This window comes from Hyla sarda, unplaced genomic scaffold (genome assembly GCF_029499605.1).
Source record: "Hyla sarda isolate aHylSar1 unplaced genomic scaffold, aHylSar1.hap1 scaffold_2005, whole genome shotgun sequence".
In the NCBI taxonomy this organism is placed as follows: Eukaryota; Metazoa; Chordata; class Amphibia; order Anura; family Hylidae; genus Hyla; species Hyla sarda.
In genome coordinates, this window is record NW_026608666.1 from 1 (window position 1) to 23960 (window position 23960).

The 23960-nt window shown below is 46.6% G+C and overlaps 10 non-coding genes and 2 pseudogenes across 10 annotated transcripts; all 12 read right to left on the reverse strand.

The window, feature by feature from the left end:
• Positions 1-592: 592 nt before the first annotated feature.
• LOC130317659 (U2 spliceosomal RNA) lies at positions 593-783 on the reverse strand. Its single transcript, XR_008864742.1, has one exon. It is a non-coding gene; the product is annotated as a U2 spliceosomal RNA (small nuclear RNA).
• Positions 784-2883: 2100 nt separating this feature from the next.
• LOC130317648 (U2 spliceosomal RNA) lies at positions 2884-3074 on the reverse strand. Its single transcript, XR_008864732.1, has one exon. It is a non-coding gene; the product is annotated as a U2 spliceosomal RNA (small nuclear RNA).
• A 2082-nt stretch (positions 3075-5156) lies between these two features.
• On the reverse strand, positions 5157-5347 carry LOC130317660 (U2 spliceosomal RNA). Its single transcript, XR_008864743.1, has one exon. It is a non-coding gene; the product is annotated as a U2 spliceosomal RNA (small nuclear RNA).
• A 2091-nt stretch (positions 5348-7438) lies between these two features.
• Positions 7439-7629, reverse strand: LOC130317670 (U2 spliceosomal RNA). Its single transcript, XR_008864749.1, has one exon. It is a non-coding gene; the product is annotated as a U2 spliceosomal RNA (small nuclear RNA).
• A 2099-nt stretch (positions 7630-9728) lies between these two features.
• LOC130317658 (U2 spliceosomal RNA) lies at positions 9729-9919 on the reverse strand. The gene has a single exon (XR_008864741.1). It is a non-coding gene; the product is annotated as a U2 spliceosomal RNA (small nuclear RNA).
• A 2090-nt stretch (positions 9920-12009) lies between these two features.
• LOC130317663 (U2 spliceosomal RNA) lies at positions 12010-12192 on the reverse strand. The gene has a single exon (XR_008864746.1). It is a non-coding gene; the product is annotated as a U2 spliceosomal RNA (small nuclear RNA).
• Positions 12193-12886: 694 nt separating this feature from the next.
• On the reverse strand, positions 12887-13046 carry LOC130317668 (U2 spliceosomal RNA; annotated as a pseudogene).
• Positions 13047-15145: 2099 nt separating this feature from the next.
• LOC130317671 (U2 spliceosomal RNA) lies at positions 15146-15336 on the reverse strand. Its single transcript, XR_008864750.1, has one exon. It is a non-coding gene; the product is annotated as a U2 spliceosomal RNA (small nuclear RNA).
• Positions 15337-17427: 2091 nt separating this feature from the next.
• On the reverse strand, positions 17428-17612 carry LOC130317667 (U2 spliceosomal RNA). Its single transcript, XR_008864748.1, has one exon. It is a non-coding gene; the product is annotated as a U2 spliceosomal RNA (small nuclear RNA).
• Positions 17613-18305: 693 nt separating this feature from the next.
• LOC130317669 (U2 spliceosomal RNA) lies at positions 18306-18465 on the reverse strand (annotated as a pseudogene).
• Positions 18466-20558: 2093 nt separating this feature from the next.
• LOC130317672 (U2 spliceosomal RNA) lies at positions 20559-20749 on the reverse strand. The gene has a single exon (XR_008864751.1). It is a non-coding gene; the product is annotated as a U2 spliceosomal RNA (small nuclear RNA).
• A 2091-nt stretch (positions 20750-22840) lies between these two features.
• On the reverse strand, positions 22841-23031 carry LOC130317649 (U2 spliceosomal RNA). Its single transcript, XR_008864733.1, has one exon. It is a non-coding gene; the product is annotated as a U2 spliceosomal RNA (small nuclear RNA).
• Positions 23032-23960: the final 929 nt, after the last annotated feature.

Sequence of the window (23960 nt, forward strand, 5' to 3'; positions counted from 1 at the left end):
AATCCATTAGTGCAATGGATGGCTGGAAGCATTTGTCTTTGCCTTTGCAATACCACAGAAGCAATGCATGGTCAATGTACAGCAATGACACACCTGTGTGAACAGCCAGGAGACCCCCCCATGTTATGTTACATAGTTACATAGTTAGTACGGTCGAAAAAAGACATATGTCCATCAAGTTCAACCAGGGAATTAAGGGGTAGGGGTGTGGCGCGATATTGGGGAAGGGATGAGATTTTATATTTCTTCATAAGCATTAATCTTATTTTGTCAATTAGGAACATTCAGCACCCACCCGCTATCAAGGCAGCTGCCTATCATGTCATGCCCTACCTGCACAGGTGTGCTGGCTACTCAAATGATCCAATTAAGGAGGCCATTTAGTCAGCAGCAGCAGAAGTCCTGTGCCTGGACGCTCCAACAGCGGCCAGACACAAGCAGAAGCAGCAGAAGCAGCAGCAGCACCACCTTTTGTTTTTTGGCTGCAGCAGCAGCAGCAGCAGCAGCAGCAAGGCCCACAGGGCTGGCTAGCTGGCTAGCCAGCAAGCAGGTAGCAATGAAAGTAGGAATCTTTCTTTTTAACCCTGTAAGGGGGTGGTGCACTGTACCCGAAGATACTGCCATATCGGGTCAATGCATAGGGCGACGGAAGCAAGCTTCGAAATCGGCCCCCGTTCTCAAAAATCCATTTAATATATGGTCCCCAGATAGGGGACGTATCAGATATTAAACTGATAAAAACAGATACTACACTTGATCTTAGCCAAAAGGCCGAGAAGCGATAACCGTGAAAGGGGCGGGCCCAACAAGGTCCCCTTCATGGGCACTATCACTGCTTGCTGTCAGGGAGGCTGCCAGACAATTTTCCATGCACACTCTGGGCTGGGGGGCAGTCAACCACCAGTACACACAGCAGAACCTAAACCCATACCATTATTGCTAAGCAGCAAGACAGGGGCCCATTGCACTCCCACGGGGCCTTTTTAAATGCAATCCATAACCCGGATTTGCCAGGAACCCTTCTTACTCCTCCTACTTGCATGTGACACTGGGCTTAGGATCTGCATAGGAAACACACACACAAGCACACACCTACCTTTGTTGCCTGCAGATGCCTCCTTGGCTGTCCCCAAACGGTATCAAACCAACACCCACGGGAAGCTGTAAGCATAGAGGACATGCCTGCACCCCATTGGACTTACTTGTGTGGGTTAAATCCGGGTTATTTGACAACCTATGGCGGTGATGGTTCTGCTCAGGCAGAGCAGTGCTGATGCTCCTCATAAAGCTGTCGCTGCTGTGAAGGTTCTAGGTGACATCACAATCCCTATGGTTACATACACAACAAAGCTGGGTTGTTGTTGTTTACACTCTGCAAGGCCTGTGGAAGTGAGTGACATCATAGCACTGTAGTTCTGAGGGTTCTAGATGGATGCAACAATCTCCTGTTGCTTCTATGAAGGCCATAATAGACGACATCACCAAACAGCTCCATAGTCACATACACAGCAAAGGAGAGATGTTGTTTACACCTAGTGATGTCAGTGGTATTGAGTGACATCACAGCACAGTGCTAAGGCTCCTGGGCCTGGACACAGCAGCGGCTGCAATATCTCAACGGAGAATACGTTTATATATATGTGTGTGTGTGCGCGTATATATATATATATATATATATATATATATATATATATATATATATATATATTTCTCCGCCGAAATCACTTTTAAACCCATTTCCACCTTTTTTTCCCTTCTCTTCCTCTTACTTTTTTTTCACGTTTTTTTACGTTTTTCTCCTTTTCGCCTCTTTTCTGGGCGTATTATTCTTCTTTTTCTTCTTTTTTTTCGTCTAATGCATACCCCATCAGTGCAGCAATGCTTATTCAATACCGCCAGCAGATGGAGACACTGGGGGATAATTTTCTAAGGATTTATACTGATTTTTCCTGTCTGAATTTGTCGCACAGAAAGTTGCAGGCCAAATATGTGTGACATTTCTGCGACTTTAGCTTCTAGAGCATTTTTACAACATTATACATAGGTGCTGAATACATAAAAAGCGACTGTTCAGCGACAGACAAGTCGCATCGGCTGAAAGTAGGCCAGAATGTCAGTCCATGTTGGAGCAGGTTTAGATACAGTCTAAAGCATAGATCTCAAAGTCTGTGCACAGAATTTAGCAAGGGCCTCGCACCTTCTGATGCATCAGGTAGGTGCACTATAGCATAGCCTAACCCTCTGTACTTTGGTCTATATTGATGCGGGACATAGACAGCCAGCTGATGACCAATCCATTAGTGCAATGGATGGCTGGAAGCATTTGTCTTTGCCTTTGCAATACCACAGAAGCAATGCATGGTCAATGTACAGCAATGACACACCTGTGTGAACAGCCAGGAGACCCCCCCATGTTATGTTACATAGTTACATAGTTAGTACGGTCGAAAAAAGACATATGTCCATCAAGTTCAACCAGGGAATTAAGGGGTAGGGGTGTGGCGCGATATTGGGGAAGGGATGAGATTTTATATTTCTTCATAAGCATTAATCTTATTTTGTCAATTAGGAACATTCAGCACCCACCCGCTATCAAGGCAGCTGCCTATCATGTCATGCCCTACCTGCACAGGTGTGCTGGCTACTCAAATGATCCAATTAAGGAGGCCATTTAGTCAGCAGCAGCAGAAGTCCTGTGCCTGGACGCTCCAACAGCGGCCAGACACAAGCAGAAGCAGCAGAAGCAGCAGCAGCACCACCTTTTGTTTTTTGGCTGCAGCAGCAGCAGCAGCAGCAGCAGCAAGGCCCACAGGGCTGGCTAGCTGGCTAGCCAGCAAGCAGGTAGCAATGAAAGTAGGAATCTTTCTTTTTAACCCTGTAAGGGGGTGGTGCACTGTACCCGAAGATACTGCCATATCGGGTCAATGCATAGGGCGACGGAAGCAAGCTTCGAAATCGGCCCCCGTTCTCAAAAATCCATTTAATATATGGTCCCCAGATAGGGGACGTATCAGATATTAAACTGATAAGAACAGATACTACACTTGATCTTAGCCAAAAGGCCGAGAAGCGATAACCGTGAAAGGGGCGGGCCCAACAAGGTCCCCTTCATGGGCACTATCACTGCTTGCTGTCAGGGAGGCTGCCAGACAATTTTCCATGCACACTCTGGGCTGGGGGGCAGTCAACCACCAGTACACACAGCAGAACCTAAACCCATACCATTATTGCTAAGCAGCAAGACAGGGGCCCATTGCACTCCCACGGGGCCTTTTTAAATGCAATCCATAACCCGGATTTGCCAGGAACCCTTCTTACTCCTCCTACTTGCATGTGACACTGGGCTTAGGATCTGCATAGGAAACACACACACAAGCACACACCTACCTTTGTTGCCTGCAGATGCCTCCTTGGCTGTCCCCAAACGGTATCAAACCAACACCCACGGGAAGCTGTAAGCATAGAGGACATGCCTGCACCCCATTGGACTTACCTGTGTGGGTTAAATCCGGGTTATTTGACAACCTATGGCGGTGATGGTTCTGCTCAGGCAGAGCAGTGCTGATGCTCCTCATAAAGCTGTCGCTGCTGTGAAGGTTCTAGGTGACATCACAATCCCTATGGTTACATACACAACAAAGCTGGGTTGTTGTTGTTTACACTCTGCAAGGCCTGTGGAAGTGAGTGACATCATAGCACTGTAGTTCTGAGGGTTCTAGATGGATGCAACAATCTCCTGTTGCTTCTATGAAGGCCATAATAGACGACATCACCAAACAGCTCCATAGTCACATACACAGCAAAGGAGAGATGTTGTTTACACCTAGTGATGTCAGTGGTATTGAGTGACATCACAGCACAGTGCTAAGGCTCCTGGGCCTGGACACAGCAGCGGCTGCAATATCTCAACGGAGAATACGTTTATATATATGTGTGTGTGTGCGCGTATATATATATATATATATATATATATATATATATATATATATTTCTCCGCCGAAATCACTTTTAAACCCATTTCCACCTTTTTTTTCCCTTCTCTTCCTCTTACTTTTTTTTCACGTTTTTTTACGTTTTTCTCCTTTTCGCCTCTTTTCTGGGCGTATTATTCTTCTTTTTCTTCTTTTTTTTCGTCTAATGCATACCCCATCAGTGCAGCAATGCTTATTCAATACCGCCAGCAGATGGAGACACTGGGGGATAATTTTCTAAGGATTTATACTGATTTTTCCTGTCTGAATTTGTCGCACAGAAAGTTGCAGGCCAAATATGTGTGACATTTCTGCGACTTTAGCTTCTAGAGCATTTTTACAACATTATACATAGGTGCTGAATACATAAAAAGCGACTGTTCAGCGACAGACAAGTCGCATCGGCTGAAAGTAGGCCAGAATGTCAGTCCATGTTGGAGCAGGTTTAGATACAGTCTAAAGCATAGATCTCAAAGTCTGTGCACAGAATTTAGCAAGGGCCTCGCACCTTCTGATGCATCAGGTAGGTGCACTATAGCATAGCCTAACCCTCTGTACTTTGGTCTATATTGATGCGGGACATAGACAGCCAGCTGATGACCAATCCATTAGTGCAATGGATGGCTGGAAGCATTTGTCTTTGCCTTTGCAATACCACAGAAGCAATGCATGGTCAATGTACAGCAATGACACACCTGTGTGAACAGCCAGGAGACCCCCCCATGTTATGTTACATAGTTACATAGTTAGTACGGTCGAAAAAAGACATATGTCCATCAAGTTCAACCAGGGAATTAAGGGGTAGGGGTGTGGCGCGATATTGGGGAAGGGATGAGATTTTATATTTCTTCATAAGCATTAATCTTATTTTGTCAATTAGGAACATTCAGCACCCACCCGCTATCAAGGCAGCTGCCTATCATGTCATGCCCTACCTGCACAGGTGTGCTGGCTACTCAAATGATCCAATTAAGGAGGCCATTTAGTCAGCAGCAGCAGAAGTCCTGTGCCTGGACGCTCCAACAGCGGCCAGACACAAGCAGAAGCAGCAGCAGCAGCACCACCTTTTGTTTTTTGGCTGCAGCAGCAGCAGCAGCAGCAGCAAGGCCCACAGGGCTGGCTAGCTGGCTAGCCAGCAAGCAGGTAGCAATGAAAGTAGGAATCTTTCTTTTTAACCCTGTAAGGGGGTGGTGCACTGTACCCGAAGATACTGCCATATCGGGTCAATGCATAGGGCGACGGAAGCAAGCTTCGAAATCGGCCCCCGTTCTCAAAAATCCATTTAATATATGGTCCCCAGATAGGGGACGTATCAGATATTAAACTGATAAGAACAGATACTACACTTGATCTTAGCCAAAAGGCCGAGAAGCGATAACCGTGAAAGGGGCGGGCCCAACAAGGTCCCCTTCATGGGCACTATCACTGCTTGCTGTCAGGGAGGCTGCCAGACAATTTTCCATGCACACTCTGGGCTGGGGGGCAGTCAACCACCAGTACACACAGCAGAACCTAAACCCATACCATTATTGCTAAGCAGCAAGACAGGGGCCCATTGCACTCCCACGGGGCCTTTTTAAATGCAATCCATAACCCGGATTTGCCAGGAACCCTTCTTACTCCTCCTACTTGCATGTGACACTGGGCTTAGGATCTGCATAGGAAACACACACACAAGCACACACCTACCTTTGTTGCCTGCAGATGCCTCCTTGGCTGTCCCCAAACGGTATCAAACCAACACCCACGGGAAGCTGTAAGCATAGAGGACATGCCTGCACCCCATTGGACTTACCTGTGTGGGTTAAATCCGGGTTATTTGACAACCTATGGCGGTGATGGTTCTGCTCAGGCAGAGCAGTGCTGATGCTCCTCATAAAGCTGTCGCTGCTGTGAAGGTTCTAGGTGACATCACAATCCCTATGGTTACATACACAACAAAGCTGGGTTGTTGTTGTTTACACTCTGCAAGGCCTGTGGAAGTGAGTGACATCATAGCACTGTAGTTCTGAGGGTTCTAGATGGATGCAACAATCTCCTGTTGCTTCTATGAAGGCCATAATAGACAACATCACCAAACAGCTCCATAGTCACATACACAGCAAAGGAGAGATGTTGTTTACACCTAGTGATGTCAGTGGTATTGAGTGACATCACAGCACAGTGCTAAGGCTCCTGGGCCTGGACACAGCAGCGGCTGCAATATCTCAACGGAGAATACGTTTATATATATGTGTGTGTGTGCGCGTATATATATATATATATATATATATATATATATATATATATATATATTTCTCCGCCGAAATCACTTTTAAACCCATTTCCACCTTTTTTTCCCTTCTCTTCCTCTTACTTTTTTTTCACGTTTTTTTACGTTTTTCTCCTTTTCGCCTCTTTTCTGGGCGTATTATTCTTCTTTTTCTTCTTTTTTTTCGTCTAATGCATACCCCATCAGTGCAGCAATGCTTATTCAATACCGCCAGCAGATGGAGACACTGGGGGATAATTTTCTAAGGATTTATACTGATTTTTCCTGTCTGAATTTGTCGCACAGAAAGTTGCAGGCCAAATATGTGTGACATTTCTGCGACTTTAGCTTCTAGAGCATTTTTACAACATTATACATAGGTGCTGAATACATAAAAAGCGACTGTTCAGCGACAGACAAGTCGCATCGGCTGAAAGTAGGCCAGAATGTCAGTCCATGTTGGAGCAGGTTTAGATACAGTCTAAAGCATAGATCTCAAAGTCTGTGCACAGAATTTAGCAAGGGCCTCGCACCTTCTGATGCATCAGGTAGGTGCACTATAGCATAGCCTAACCCTCTGTACTTTGGTCTATATTGATGCGGGACATAGACAGCCAGCTGATGACCAATCCATTAGTGCAATGGATGGCTGGAAGCATTTGTCTTTGCCTTTGCAATACCACAGAAGCAATGCATGGTCAATGTACAGCAATGACACACCTGTGTGAACAGCCAGGAGACCCCCCCATGTTATGTTACATAGTTACATAGTTAGTACGGTCGAAAAAAGACATATGTCCATCAAGTTCAACCAGGGAATTAAGGGGTAGGGGTGTGGCGCGATATTGGGGAAGGGATGAGATTTTATATTTCTTCATAAGCATTAATCTTATTTTGTCAATTAGGAACATTCAGCACCCACCCGCTATCAAGGCAGCTGCCTATCATGTCATGCCCTACCTGCACAGGTGTGCTGGCTACTCAAATGATCCAATTAAGGAGGCCATTTAGTCAGCAGCAGCAGAAGTCCTGTGCCTGGACGCTCCAACAGCGGCCAGACACAAGCAGAAGCAGCAGAAGCAGCAGCAGCACCACCTTTTGTTTTTTGGCTGCAGCAGCAGCAGCAGCAGCAGCAAGGCCCACAGGGCTGGCTAGCTGGCTAGCCAGCAAGCAGGTAGCAATGAAAGTAGGAATCTTTCTTTTTAACCCTGTAAGGGGGTGGTGCACTGTACCCGAAGATACTGCCATATCGGGTCAATGCATAGGGCGACGGAAGCAAGCTTCGAAATCGGCCCCCGTTCTCAAAAATCCATTTAATATATGGTCCCCAGATAGGGGACGTATCAGATATTAAACTGATAAGAACAGATACTACACTTGATCTTAGCCAAAAGGCCGAGAAGCGATAACCGTGAAAGGGGCGGGCCCAACAAGGTCCCCTTCATGGGCACTATCACTGCTTGCTGTCAGGGAGGCTGCCAGACAATTTTCCATGCACACTCTGGGCTGGGGGGCAGTCAACCACCAGTACACACAGCAGAACCTAAACCCATACCATTATTGCTAAGCAGCAAGACAGGGGCCCATTGCACTCCCACGGGGCCTTTTTAAATGCAATCCATAACCCGGATTTGCCAGGAACCCTTCTTACTCCTCCTACTTGCATGTGACACTGGGCTTAGGATCTGCATAGGAAACACACACACAAGCACACACCTACCTTTGTTGCCTGCAGATGCCTCCTTGGCTGTCCCCAAACGGTATCAAACCAACACCCACGGGAAGCTGTAAGCATAGAGGACATGCCTGCACCCCATTGGACTTACCTGTGTGGGTTAAATCCGGGTTATTTGACAACCTATGGCGGTGATGGTTCTGCTCAGGCAGAGCAGTGCTGATGCTCCTCATAAAGCTGTCGCTGCTGTGAAGGTTCTAGGTGACATCACAATCCCTATGGTTACATACACAACAAAGCTGGGTTGTTGTTGTTTACACTCTGCAAGGCCTGTGGAAGTGAGTGACATCATAGCACTGTAGTTCTGAGGGTTCTAGATGGATGCAACAATCTCCTGTTGCTTCTATGAAGGCCATAATAGACGACATCACCAAACAGCTCCATAGTCACATACACAGCAAAGGAGAGATGTTGTTTACACCTAGTGATGTCAGTGGTATTGAGTGACATCACAGCACAGTGCTAAGGCTCCTGGGCCTGGACACAGCAGCGGCTGCAATATCTCAACGGAGAATACGTTTATATATATGTGTGTGTGTGCGCGTATATATATATATATATATATATATATATATATATATATATATATATATATATATTTCTCCGCCGAAATCACTTTTAAACCCATTTCCACCTTTTTTTCCCTTCTCTTCCTCTTACTTTTTTTTCACGTTTTTTTACGTTTTTCTCCTTTTCGCCTCTTTTCTGGGCGTATTATTCTTCTTTTTCTTCTTTTTTTTCGTCTAATGCATACCCCATCAGTGCAGCAATGCTTATTCAATACCGCCAGCAGATGGAGACACTGGGGGATAATTTTCTAAGGATTTATACTGATTTTTCCTGTCTGAATTTGTCGCACAGAAAGTTGCAGGCCAAATATGTGTGACATTTCTGCGACTTTAGCTTCTAGAGCATTTTTACAACATTATACATAGGTGCTGAATACATAAAAAGCGACTGTTCAGCGACAGACAAGTCGCATCGGCTGAAAGTAGGCCAGAATGTCAGTCCATGTTGGAGCAGGTTTAGATACAGTCTAAAGCATAGATCTCAAAGTCTGTGCACAGAATTTAGCAAGGGCCTCGCACCTTCTGATGCATCAGGTAGGTGCACTATAGCATAGCCTAACCCTCTGTACTTTGGTCTATATTGATGCGGGACATAGACAGCCAGCTGATGACCAATCCATTAGTGCAATGGATGGCTGGAAGCATTTGTCTTTGCCTTTGCAATACCACAGAAGCAATGCATGGTCAATGTACAGCAATGACACACCTGTGTGAACAGCCAGGAGACCCCCCCATGTTATGTTACATAGTTACATAGTTAGTACGGTCGAAAAAAGACATATGTCCATCAAGTTCAACCAGGGAATTAAGGGGTAGGGGTGTGGCGCGATATTGGGGAAGGGATGAGATTTTATATTTCTTCATAAGCATTAATCTTATTTTGTCAATTAGGAACATTCAGCACCCACCCGCTATCAAGGCAGCTGCCTATCATGTCATGCCCTACCTGCACAGGTGTGCTGGCTACTCAAATGATCCAATTAAGGAGGCCATTTAGTCAGCAGCAGCAGAAGTCCTGTGCCTGGACGCTCCAACAGCGGCCAGACACAAGCAGAAGCAGCAGAAGCAGCAGCAGCACCACCTTTTGTTTTTTGGCTGCAGCAGCAGCAGCAGCAGCAGCAAGGCCCACAGGGCTGGCTAGCTGGCTAGCCAGCAAGCAGGTAGCAATGAAAGTAGGAATCTTTCTTTTTAACCCTGTAAGGGGGTGGTGCACTGTACCCGAAGATACTGCCATATCGGGTCAATGCATAGGGCGACGGAAGCAAGCTTCGAAATCGGCCCCCGTTCTCAAAAATCCAATTAATATATGGTCCCCAGATAGGGGACGTATCAGATATTAAACTGATAAGAACAGATACTACACTTGATCTTAGCCAAAAGGCCGAGAAGCGATAACCGTGAAAGGGGCGGGCCCAACAAGGTCCCCTTCATGGGCACTATCACTGCTTGCTGTCAGGGAGGCTGCCAGACAATTTTCCATGCACACTCTGGGCTGGGGGGCAGTCAACCACCAGTACACACAGCAGAACCTAAACCCATACCATTATTGCTAAGCAGCAAGACAGGGGCCCATTGCACTCCCACGGGGCCTTTTTAAATGCAATCCATAACCCGGATTTGCCAGGAACCCTTCTTACTCCTCCTACTTGCATGTGACACTGGGCTTAGGATCTGCATAGGAAACACACACACAAGCACACACCTACCTTTGTTGCCTGCAGATGCCTCCTTGGCTGTCCCCAAACGGTATCAAACCAACACCCACGGGAAGCTGTAAGCATAGAGGACATGCCTGCACCCCATTGGACTTACCTGTGTGGGTTAAATCCGGGTTATTTGACAACCTATGGCGGTGATGGTTCTGCTCAGGCAGAGCAGTGCTGATGCTCCTCATAAAGCTGTCGCTGCTGTGAAGGTTCTAGGTGACATCACAATCCCTATGGTTACATACACAACAAAGCTGGGTTGTTGTTGTTTACACTCTGCAAGGCCTGTGGAAGTGAGTGACATCATAGCACTGTAGTTCTGAGGGTTCTAGATGGATGCAACAATCTCCTGTTGCTTCTATGAAGGCCATAATAGACGACATCACCAAACAGCTCCATAGTCACATACACAGCAAAGGAGAGATGTTGTTTACACCTAGTGATGTCAGTGGTATTGAGTGACATCACAGCACAGTGCTAAGGCTCCTGGGCCTGGACACAGCAGCGGCTGCAATATCTCAACGGAGAATACGTTTATATATATGTGTGTGTGTGCGCGTATATATATATATATATATATATATATATATATATATATATATTTCTCCGCCGAAATCACTTTTAAACCCATTTCCACCTTTTTTTCCCTTCTCTTCCTCTTACTTTTTTTTCACGTTTTTTTACGTTTTTCTCCTTTTCGCCTCTTTTCTGGGCGTATTATTCTTCTTTTTCTTCTTTTTTTTCGTCTAATGCATACCCCATCAGTGCAGCAATGCTTATTCAATACCGCCAGCAGATGGAGACACTGGGGGATAATTTTCTAAGGATTTATACTGATTTTTCCTGTCTGAATTTGTCGCACAGAAAGTTGCAGGCCAAATATGTGTGACATTTCTGCGACTTTAGCTTCTAGAGCATTTTTACAACATTATACATAGGTGCTGAATACATAAAAAGCGACTGTTCAGCGACAGACAAGTCGCATCGGCTGAAAGTAGGCCAGAATGTCAGTCCATGTTGGAGCAGGTTTAGATACAGTCTAAAGCATAGATCTCAAAGTCTGTGCACAGAATTTAGCAAGGGCCTCGCACCTTCTGATGCATCAGGTAGGTGCACTATAGCATAGCCTAACCCTCTGTACTTTGGTCTATATTGATGCGGGACATAGACAGCCAGCTGATGACCAATCCATTAGTGCAATGGATGGCTGGAAGCATTTGTCTTTGCCTTTGCAATACCACAGAAGCAATGCATGGTCAATGTACAGCAATGACACACCTGTGTGAACAGCCAGGAGACCCCCCCATGTTATGTTACATAGTTACATAGTTAGTACGGTCGAAAAAAGACATATGTCCATCAAGTTCAACCAGGGAATTAAGGGGTAGGGGTGTGGCGCGATATTGGGGAAGGGATGAGATTTTATATTTCTTCATAAGCATTAATCTTATTTTGTCAATTAGGAACATTCAGCACCCACCCGCTATCAAGGCAGCTGCCTATCATGTCATGCCCTACCTGCACAGGTGTGCTGGCTACTCAAATGATCCAATTAAGGAGGCCATTTAGTCAGCAGCAGCAGAAGTCCTGTGCCTGGACGCTCCAACAGCGGCCAGACACAAGCAGAAGCAGCAGAAGCAGCAGCAGCACCACCTTTTGTTTTTTGGCTGCAGCAGCAGCAGCAGCAGCAGCAGCAAGGCCCACAGGGCTGGCTAGCTGGCTAGCCAGCAAGCAGGTAGCAATGAAAGTAGGAATCTTTCTTTTTAACCCTGTAAGGGGGTGGTGCACTGTACCCGAAGATACTGCCATATCGGGTCAATGCATAGGGCGACGGAAGCAAGCTTCGAAATCGGCCCCCGTTCTCAAAAATCCATTTAATATATGGTCCCCAGATAGGGGACGTATCAGATATTAAACTGATAAGAACAGATTTTTTTTTTTTTTTTTATCTAAAGCCGAGGAACGTGCTTTCGATTCACCCAAAGTGCAAGAAAAAGTGCAAACGTGTTACACTAAAAAAACGTGCACAAAGGATGCGGTCTATCGCAAGCCCTTCTCCGATAGGAGAGAGGCCCCCCAACAAACCTTACCCTTCGCCTCCGGACCAAAAGGTACCTGCGAGGTTCCAGGTTCGATGTCCCTTTTCGCCGAAGCTACTAGGGGACCACAAATGCTCCCGGCATCCCCCTTGGCGTTAGCCAAGGTATCTGCCCGCAGAGCCGATTACGGTAGGTACCCTGCCAAAGCAGGAGTACCCGGGGTGTTTGCAGGGAGGTGCGGAACCTAATGGCCACACACACCTCCCCTAGACCGCCAGGAGGGACACCCAGAAGGGCTACCGCATCCTGACAAATCCTGTGAACACACAACACGCAAAAAGTGACACAGTGAGACAAAAAAAGAAATAAATAAGTGAATGTGTGCAGATATACTGCCCGGACATCCGGCCGGATCTATAAAAATTTCTCTGATCCTAGCCAGAAGGCCGGGAATCAAGAGGTGAGTGCCACAAGGTGAAGAGATTATGGTGCCCGTGCTTCAACTCAGTGAGTCTATCCTCCCAGTGAGTTTCGGCACCTCGGGGTCACCACTCCCCGAGGCACAAAAGTACCTCGGCTCAAGACCCTCTCAGCCTCATGGCGAGACCCGGAGGGAACAGGTCACATCGGGGCAGCCGTCGAGCTGATTCCTCAGAACCAGCCCCGGAAAGCCCTGGTACACCTGCATCCTCCATGCAGCACCCATCCCCACCAGCATGAAAACTGATAAGAACAGATACTACACTTGATCTTAGCCAAAAGGCCGAGAAGCGATAACCGTGAAAGGGGCGGGCCCAACAAGGTCCCCTTCATGGGCACTATCACTGCTTGCTGTCAGGGAGGCTGCCAGACAATTTTCCATGCACACTCTGGGCTGGGGGGCAGTCAACCACCAGTACACACAGCAGAACCTAAACCCATACCATTATTGCTAAGCAGCAAGACAGGGGCCCATTGCACTCCCACGGGGCCTTTTTAAATGCAATCCATAACCCGGATTTGCCAGGAACCCTTCTTACTCCTCCTACTTGCATGTGACACTGGGCTTAGGATCTGCATAGGAAACACACACACAAGCACACACCTACCTTTGTTGCCTGCAGATGCCTCCTTGGCTGTCCCCAAACGGTATCAAACCAACACCCACGGGAAGCTGTAAGCATAGAGGACATGCCTGCACCCCATTGGACTTACCTGTGTGGGTTAAATCCGGGTTATTTGACAACCTATGGCGGTGATGGTTCTGCTCAGGCAGAGCAGTGCTGATGCTCCTCATAAAGCTGTCGCTGCTGTGAAGGTTCTAGGTGACATCACAATCCCTATGGTTACATACACAACAAAGCTGGGTTGTTGTTGTTTACACTCTGCAAGGCCTGTGGAAGTGAGTGACATCATAGCACTGTAGTTCTGAGGGTTCTAGATGGATGCAACAATCTCCTGTTGCTTCTATGAAGGCCATAATAGACGACATCACCAAACAGCTCCATAGTCACATACACAGCAAAGGAGAGATGTTGTTTACACCTAGTGATGTCAGTGGTATTGAGTGACATCACAGCACAGTGCTAAGGCTCCTGGGCCTGGACACAGCAGCGGCTGCAATATCTCAACGGAGAATACGTTTATATATATGTGTGTGTGTGCGCGTATATATATATATATATATATATATATATATATATATATATATATATATTTCTCAGCCGAAATCACTTTTAAACCCATTTCCACCTTTTTTTCCCTTCTCTTCCTCTTACTTTTTTTTCACGTTTTTTTACGTTTTTCTCCTTTTCGCCTCTTTTCTGGGCGTATTATTCTTCTTTTTCTTCTTTTTTTTCGTCTAATGCATACCCCATCAGTGCAGCAATGCTTATTCAATACCGCCAGCAGATGGAGACACTGGGGGATAATTTTCTAAGGATTTATACTGATTTTTCCTGTCTGAATTTGTCGCACAGAAAGTTGCAGGCCAAATATGTGTGACATTTCTGCGACTTTAGCTTCTAGAGCATTTTTACAACATTATACATAGGTGCTGAATACATAAAAAGCGACTGTTCAGCGACAGACAAGTCGCATCGGCTGAAAGTAGGCCAGAATGTCAGTCCATGTTGGAGCAGGTTTAGATACAGTCTAAAGCATAGATCTCAAAGTCTGTGCACAGAATTTAGCAAGGGCCTCGCACCTTCTGATGCATCAGGTAGGTGCACTATAGCATAGCCTAACCCTCTGTACTTTGGTCTATATTGATGCGGGACATAGACAGCCAGCTGATGACCAATCCATTAGTGCAATGGATGGCTGGAAGCATTTGTCTTTGCCTTTGCAATACCACAGAAGCAATGCATGGTCAATGTACAGCAATGACACACCTGTGTGAACAGCCAGGAGACCCCCCCATGTTATGTTACATAGTTACATAGTTAGTACGGTCGAAAAAAGACATATGTCCATCAAGTTCAACCAGGGAATTAAGGGGTAGGGGTGTGGCGCGATATTGGGGAAGGGATGAGATTTTATATTTCTTCATAAGCATTAATCTTATTTTGTCAATTAGGAACATTCAGCACCCACCCGCTATCAAGGCAGCTGCCTATCATGTCATGCCCTACCTGCACAGGTGTGCTGGCTACTCAAATGATCCAATTAAGGAGGCCATTTAGTCAGCAGCAGCAGAAGTCCTGTGCCTGGACGCTCCAACAGCGGCCAGACACAAGCAGAAGCAGCAGAAGCAGCAGCAGCACCACCTTTTGTTTTTTGGCTGCAGCAGCAGCAGCAGCAGCAGCAGCAGCAAGGCCCACAGGGCTGGCTAGCTGGCTAGCCAGCAAGCAGGTAGCAATGAAAGTAGGAATCTTTCTTTTTAACCCTGTAAGGGGGTGGTGCACTGTACCCGAAGATACTGCCATATCGGGTCAATGCATAGGGCGACGGAAGCAAGCTTCGAAATCGGCCCCCGTTCTCAAAAATCCATTTAATATATGGTCCCCAGATAGGGGACGTATCAGATATTAAACTGATAAGAACAGATACTACACTTGATCTTAGCCAAAAGGCCGAGAAGCGATAACCGTGAAAGGGGCGGGCCCAACAAGGTCCCCTTCATGGGCACTATCACTGCTTGCTGTCAGGGAGGCTGCCAGACAATTTTCCATGCACACTCTGGGCTGGGGGGCAGTCAACCACCAGTACACACAGCAGAACCTAAACCCATACCATTATTGCTAAGCAGCAAGACAGGGGCCCATTGCACTCCCACGGGGCCTTTTTAAATGCAATCCATAACCCGGATTTGCCAGAGACCCTTCTTACTCCTCCTACTTGCATGTGACACTGGGCTTAGGATCTGCATAGGAAACACACACACAAGCACACACCTACCTTTGTTGCCTGCAGATGCCTCCTTGGCTGTCCCCAAACGGTATCAAACCAACACCCACGGGAAGCTGTAAGCATAGAGGACATGCCTGCACCCCATTGGACTTACCTGTGTGGGTTAAATCCGGGTTATTTGACAACCTATGGCGGTGATGGTTCTGCTCAGGCAGAGCAGTGCTGATGCTCCTCATAAAGCTGTCGCTGCTGTGAAGGTTCTAGGTGACATCACAATCCCTATGGTTACATACACAACAAAGCTGGGTTGTTGTTGTTTACACTCTGCAAGGCCTGTGGAAGTGAGTGACATCATAGCACTGTAGTTCTGAGGGTTCTAGATGGATGCAACAATCTCCTGTTGCTTCTATGAAGGCCATAATAGACGACATCACCAAACAGCTCCATAGTCACATACACAGCAAAGGAGAGATGTTGTTTACACCTAGTGATGTCAGTGGTATTGAGTGACATCACAGCACAGTGCTAAGGCTCCTGGGCCTGGACACAGCAGCGGCTGCAATATCTCAACGGAGAATACGTTTATATATATGTGTGTGTGTGCGCGTATATATATATATATATATATATATATATATATATATATATATATTCTCCGCCGAAATCACTTTTAAACCCATTTCCACCTTTTTTTCCCTTCTCTTCTTCTTACTTTTTTTTCACGTTTTTTTACGTTTTTCTCCTTTTCGCCTCTTTTCTGGGCGTATTATTCTTCTTTTTCTTCTTTTTTTTCGTCTAATGCATACCCCATCAGTGCAGCAATGCTTATTCAATACCGCCAGCAGATGGAGACACTGGGGGATAATTTTCTAAGGATTTATACTGATTTTTCCTGTCTGAATTTGTCGCACAGAAAGTTGCAGGCCAAATATGTGTGACATTTCTGCGACTTTAGCTTCTAGAGCATTTTTACAACATTATACATAGGTGCTGAATACATAAAAAGCGACTGTTCAGCGACAGACAAGTCGCATCGGCTGAAAGTAGGCCAGAATGTCAGTCCATGTTGGAGCAGGTTTAGATACAGTCTAAAGCATAGATCTCAAAGTCTGTGCACAGAATTTAGCAAGGGCCTCGCACCTTCTGATGCATCAGGTAGGTGCACTATAGCATAGCCTAACCCTCTGTACTTTGGTCTATATTGATGCGGGACATAGACAGCCAGCTGATGACCAATCCATTAGTGCAATGGATGGCTGGAAGCATTTGTCTTTGCCTTTGCAATACCACAGAAGCAATGCATGGTCAATGTACAGCAATGACACACCTGTGTGAACAGCCAGGAGACCCCCCCATGTTATGTTACATAGTTACATAGTTAGTACGGTCGAAAAAAGACATATGTCCATCAAGTTCAACCAGGGAATTAAGGGGTAGGGGTGTGGCGCGATATTGGGGAAGGGATGAGATTTTATATTTCTTCATAAGCATTAATCTTATTTTGTCAATTAGGAACATTCAGCACCCACCCGCTATCAAGGCAGCTGCCTATCATGTCATGCCCTACCTGCACAGGTGTGCTGGCTACTCAAATGATCCAATTAAGGAGGCCATTTAGTCAGCAGCAGCAGAAGTCCTGTGCCTGGACGCTCCAACAGCGGCCAGACACAAGCAGAAGCAGCAGAAGCAGCAGCAGCACCACCTTTTGTTTTTTGGCTGCAGCAGCAGCAGCAGCAGCAGCAGCAAGGCCCACAGGGCTGGCTAGCTGGCTAGCCAGCAAGCAGGTAGCAATGAAAGTAGGAATCTTTCTTTTTAACCCTGTAAGGGGGTGGTGCACTGTACCCGAAGATACTGCCATATCGGGTCAATGCATAGGGCGACGGAAGCAAGCTTCGAAATCGGCCCCCGTTCTCAAAAATCCATTTAATATATGGTCCCCAGATAGGGGACGTATCAGATATTAAACTGATAAGAACAGATTTTTTTTTTTTTTTTTTTATCTAAAGCCGAGGAACGTGCTTTCGATTCACCCAAAGTGCAAGAAAAAGTGCAAACGTGTTACACTAAAAAAACGTGCACAAAGGATGCGGTCTATCGCAAGCCCTTCTCCGATAGGAGAGAGGCCCCCCAACAAACCTTACCCTTCGCCTCCGGACCAAAAGGTACCTGCGAGGTTCCAGGTTCGATGTCCCTTTTCGCCGAAGCTACTAGGGGACCACAAATGCTCCCGGCATCCCCCTTGGCGCTAGCCAAGGTATCTGCCCGCAGAGCCGATTACGGTAGGTACCCTGCCAAAGCAGGAGTACCCGGGGTTTTTGCAGGGAGGTGCGGAACCTAATGGCCACACACACCTCCCCTAGACCGCCAGGAGGGACACCCAGAAGGGCTACCGCATCCTGACAAATCCTGTGAACACACAACACGCAAAAAGTGACACAGTGAGACAAAAAAGAAATAAATAAGTGAATGTGTGCAGATATACTGCCCGGACATCCGGCCGGATCTATAAAAATTTCTCTGATCCTAGCCAGAAGGCCGGGAATCAAGAGGTGAGTGCCACAAGGTGAAGAGATTATGGTGCCCGTGCTTCAACCCAGTGAGTCTATTCTCCCAGTGAGTTTCGGCACCTCGGGGTCACCACTCCCCGAGGCACAAAAGTACCTCGGCTCTAGACCCTCTCAGCCTCATGGCGAGACCCGGAGGGAACAGGTCACATCGGGGCAGCCGTCGAGCTGATTCCTCAGAACCAGCCCCGGAAAGCCCTGGTACACCTGCATCCTCCATGCAGCACCCATCCCCACCAGCATGAAAACTGATAAGAACAGATACTACACTTGATCTTAGCCAAAAGGCCGAGAAGCGATAACCGTGAAAGGGGCGGGCCCAACAAGGTCCCCTTCATGGGCACTATCACTGCTTGCTGTCAGGGAGGCTGCCAGACAATTTTCCATGCACACTCTGGGCTGGGGGGCAGTCAACCACCAGTACACACAGCAGAACCTAAACCCATACCATTATTGCTAAGCAGCAAGACAGGGGCCCATTGCACTCCCACGGGGCCTTTTTAAATGCAATCCATAACCCGGATTTGCCAGGAACCCTTCTTACTCCTCCTACTTGCATGTGACACTGGGCTTAGGATCTGCATAGGAAACACACACACAAGCACACACCTACCTTTGTTGCCTGCAGATGCCTCCTTGGCTGTCCCCAAACGGTATCAAACCAACACCCACGGGAAGCTGTAAGCATAGAGGACATGCCTGCACCCCATTGGACTTACCTGTGTGGGTTAAATCCGGGTTATTTGACAACCTATGGCGGTGATGGTTCTGCTCAGGCAGAGCAGTGCTGATGCTCCTCATAAAGCTGTCGCTGCTGTGAAGGTTCTAGGTGACATCACAATCCCTATGGTTACATACACAACAAAGCTGGGTTGTTGTTGTTTACACTCTGCAAGGCCTGTGGAAGTGAGTGACATCATAGCACTGTAGTTCTGAGGGTTCTAGATGGATGCAACAATCTCCTGTTGCTTCTATGAAGGCCATAATAGACGACATCACCAAACAGCTCCATAGTCACATACACAGCAAAGGAGAGATGTTGTTTACACCTAGTGATGTCAGTGGTATTGAGTGACATCACAGCACAGTGCTAAGGCTCCTGGGCCTGGACACAGCAGCGGCTGCAATATCTCAACGGAGAATACGTTTATATATATGTGTGTGTGTGCGCGTATATATATATATATATATATATATATATATATATATATATATATATATTCTCCGCCGAAATCACTTTTAAACCCATTTCCACCTTTTTTTCCCTTCTCTTCCTCTTACTTTTTTTTCACGTTTTTTTACGTTTTTCTCCTTTTCGCCTCTTTTCTGGGCGTATTATTCTTCTTTTTCTTCTTTTTTTTCGTCTAATGCATACCCCATCAGTGCAGCAATGCTTATTCAATACCGCCAGCAGATGGAGACACTGGGGGATAATTTTCTAAGGATTTATACTGATTTTTCCTGTCTGAATTTGTCGCACAGAAAGTTGCAGGCCAAATATGTGTGACATTTCTGCGACTTTAGCTTCTAGAGCATTTTTACAACATTATACATAGGTGCTGAATACATAAAAAGCGACTGTTCAGCGACAGACAAAGTCGCATCGGCTGAAAGTAGGCCAGAATGTCAGTCCATGTTGGAGCAGGTTTAGATACAGTCTAAAGCATAGATCTCAAAGTCTGTGCACAGAATTTAGCAAGGGCCTCGCACCTTCTGATGCATCAGGTAGGTGCACTATAGCATAGCCTAACCCTCTGTACTTTGGTCTATATTGATGCGGGACATAGACAGCCAGCTGATGACCAATCCATTAGTGCAATGGATGGCTGGAAGCATTTGTCTTTGCCTTTGCAATACCACAGAAGCAATGCATGGTCAATGTACAGCAATGACACACCTGTGTGAACAGCCAGGAGACCCCCCCATGTTATGTTACATAGTTACATAGTTAGTACGGTCGAAAAAAGACATATGTCCATCAAGTTCAACCAGGGAATTAAGGGGTAGGGGTGTGGCGCGATATTGGGGAAGGGATGAGATTTTATATTTCTTCATAAGCATTAATCTTATTTTGTCAATTAGGAACATTCAGCACCCACCCGCTATCAAGGCAGCTGCCTATCATGTCATGCCCTACCTGCACAGGTGTGCTGGCTACTCAAATGATCCAATTAAGGAGGCCATTTAGTCAGCAGCAGCAGAAGTCCTGTGCCTGGACGCTCCAACAGCGGCCAGACACAAGCAGAAGCAGCAGAAGCAGCAGCAGCACCACCTTTTGTTTTTTGGCTGCAGCAGCAGCAGCAGCAGCACCAAGGCCCACAGGGCTGGCTAGCTGGCTAGCCAGCAAGCAGGTAGCAATGAAAGTAGGAATCTTTCTTTTTAACCCTGTAAGGGGGTGGTGCACTGTACCCGAAGATACTGCCATATCGGGTCAATGCATAGGGCGACGGAAGCAAGCTTCGAAATCGGCCCCCGTTCTCAAAAATCCATTTAATATATGGTCCCCAGATAGGGGACGTATCAGATATTAAACTGATAAGAACAGATACTACACTTGATCTTAGCCAAAAGGCCGAGAAGCGATAACCGTGAAAGGGGCGGGCCCAACAAGGTCCCCTTCATGGGCACTATCACTGCTTGCTGTCAGGGAGGCTGCCAGACAATTTTCCATGCACACTCTGGGCTGGGGGGCAGTCAACCACCAGTACACACAGCAGAACCTAAACCCATACCATTATTGCTAAGCAGCAAGACAGGGGCCCATTGCACTCCCACGGGGCCTTTTTAAATGCAATCCATAACCCGGATTTGCCAGGAACCCTTCTTACTCCTCCTACTTGCATGTGACACTGGGCTTAGGATCTGCATAGGAAACACACACACAAGCACACACCTACCTTTGTTGCCTGCAGATGCCTCCTTGGCTGTCCCCAAACGGTATCAAACCAACACCCACGGGAAGCTGTAAGCATAGAGGACATGCCTGCACCCCATTGGACTTACCTGTGTGGGTTAAATCCGGGTTATTTGACAACCTATGGCGGTGATGGTTCTGCTCAGGCAGAGCAGTGCTGATGCTCCTCATAAAGCTGTCGCTGCTGTGAAGGTTCTAGGTGACATCACAATCCCTATGGTTACATACACAACAAAGCTGGGTTGTTGTTGTTTACACTCTGCAAGGCCTGTGGAAGTGAGTGACATCATAGCACTGTAGTTCTGAGGGTTCTAGATGGATGCAACAATCTCCTGTTGCTTCTATGAAGGCCATAATAGACGACATCACCAAACAGCTCCATAGTCACATACACAGCAAAGGAGAGATGTTGTTTACACCTAGTGATGTCAGTGGTATTGAGTGACATCACAGCACAGTGCTAAGGCTCCTGGGCCTGGACACAGCAGCGGCTGCAATATCTCAACGGAGAATACGTTTATATATATGTGTGTGTGTGCGCGTATATATATATATATATATATATATATATATATATATATATATATATTTCTCCGCCGAAATCACTTTTAAACCCATTTCCACCTTTTTTTCCCTTCTCTTCCTCTTACTTTTTTTTCACGTTTTTTTACGTTTTTCTCCTTTTCGCCTCTTTTCTGGGCGTATTATTCTTCTTTTTCTTCTTTTTTTTCGTCTAATGCATACCCCATCAGTGCAGCAATGCTTATTCAATACCGCCAGCAGATGGAGACACTGGGGGATAATTTTCTAAGGATTTATACTGATTTTTCCTGTCTGAATTTGTCGCACAGAAAGTTGCAGGCCAAATATGTGTGACATTTCTGCGACTTTAGCTTCTAGAGCATTTTTACAACATTATACATAGGTGCTGAATACATAAAAAGCGACTGTTCAGCGACAGACAAGTCGCATCGGCTGAAAGTAGGCCAGAATGTCAGTCCATGTTGGAGCAGGTTTAGATACAGTCTAAAGCATAGATCTCAAAGTCTGTGCACAGAATTTAGCAAGGGCCTCGCACCTTCTGATGCATCAGGTAGGTGCACTATAGCATAGCCTAACCCTCTGTACTTTGGTCTATATTGATGCGGGACATAGACAGCCAGCTGATGACCAATCCATTAGTGCAATGGATGGCTGGAAGCATTTGTCTTTGCCTTTGCAATACCACAGAAGCAATGCATGGTCAATGTACAGCAATGACACACCTGTGTGAACAGCCAGGAGACCCCCCCATGTTATGTTACATAGTTACATAGTTAGTACGGTCGAAAAAAGACATATGTCCATCAAGTTCAACCAGGGAATTAAGGGGTAGGGGTGTGGCGCGATATTGGGGAAGGGATGAGATTTTATATTTCTTCATAAGCATTAATCTTATTTTGTCAATTAGGAACATTCAGCACCCACCCGCTATCAAGGCAGCTGCCTATCATGTCATGCCCTACCTGCACAGGTGTGCTGGCTACTCAAATGATCCAATTAAGGAGGCCATTTAGTCAGCAGCAGCAGAAGTCCTGTGCCTGGACGCTCCAACAGCGGCCAGACACAAGCAGAAGCAGCAGAAGCAGCAGCAGCACCACCTTTTGTTTTTTGGCTGCAGCAGCAGCAGCAGCAGCAGCAAGGCCCACAGGGCTGGCTAGCTGGCTAGCCAGCAAGCAGGTAGCAATGAAAGTAGGAATCTTTCTTTTTAACCCTGTAAGGGGGTGGTGCACTGTACCCGAAGATACTGCCATATCGGGTCAATGCATAGGGCGACGGAAGCAAGCTTCGAAATCGGCCCCCGTTCTCAAAAATCCATTTAATATATGGTCCCCAGATAGGGGACGTATCAGATATTAAACTGATAAGAACAGATACTACACTTGATCTTAGCCAAAAGGCCGAGAAGCGATAACCGTGAAAGGGGCGGGCCCAACAAGGTCCCCTTCATGGGCACTATCACTGCTTGCTGTCAGGGAGGCTGCCAGACAATTTTCCATGCACACTCTGGGCTGGGGGGCAGTCAACCACCAGTACACACAGCAGAACCTAAACCCATACCATTATTGCTAAGCAGCAAGACAGGGGCCCATTGCACTCCCACGGGGCCTTTTTAAATGCAATCCATAACCCGGATTTGCCAGGAACCCTTCTTACTCCTCCTACTTGCATGTGACACTGGGCTTAGGATCTGCATAGGAAACACACACACAAGCACACACCTACCTTTGTTGCCTGCAGATGCCTCCTTGGCTGTCCCCAAACGGTATCAAACCAACACCCACGGGAAGCTGTAAGCATAGAGGACATGCCTGCACCCCATTGGACTTACCTGTGTGGGTTAAATCCGGGTTATTTGACAACCTATGGCGGTGATGGTTCTGCTCAGGCAGAGCAGTGCTGATGCTCCTCATAAAGCTGTCGCTGCTGTGAAGGTTCTAGGTGACATCACAATCCCTATGGTTACATACACAACAAAGCTGGGTTGTTGTTGTTTACACTCTGCAAGGCCTGTGGAAGTGAGTGACATCATAGCACTGTAGTTCTGAGGGTTCTAGATGGATGCAACAATCTCCTGTTGCTTCTATGAAGGCCATAATAGACGACATCACCAAACAGCTCCATAGTCACATACACAGCAAAGGAGAGATGTTGTTTACACCTAGTGATGTCAGTGGTATTGAGTGACATCACAGCACAGTGCTAAGGCTCCTGGGCCTGGACACAGCAGCGGCTGCAATATCTCAACGGAGAATACGTTTATATATATGTGTGTGTGTGCGCGTATATATATATATATATATATATATATATATATATATATATATATTTCTCCGCCGAA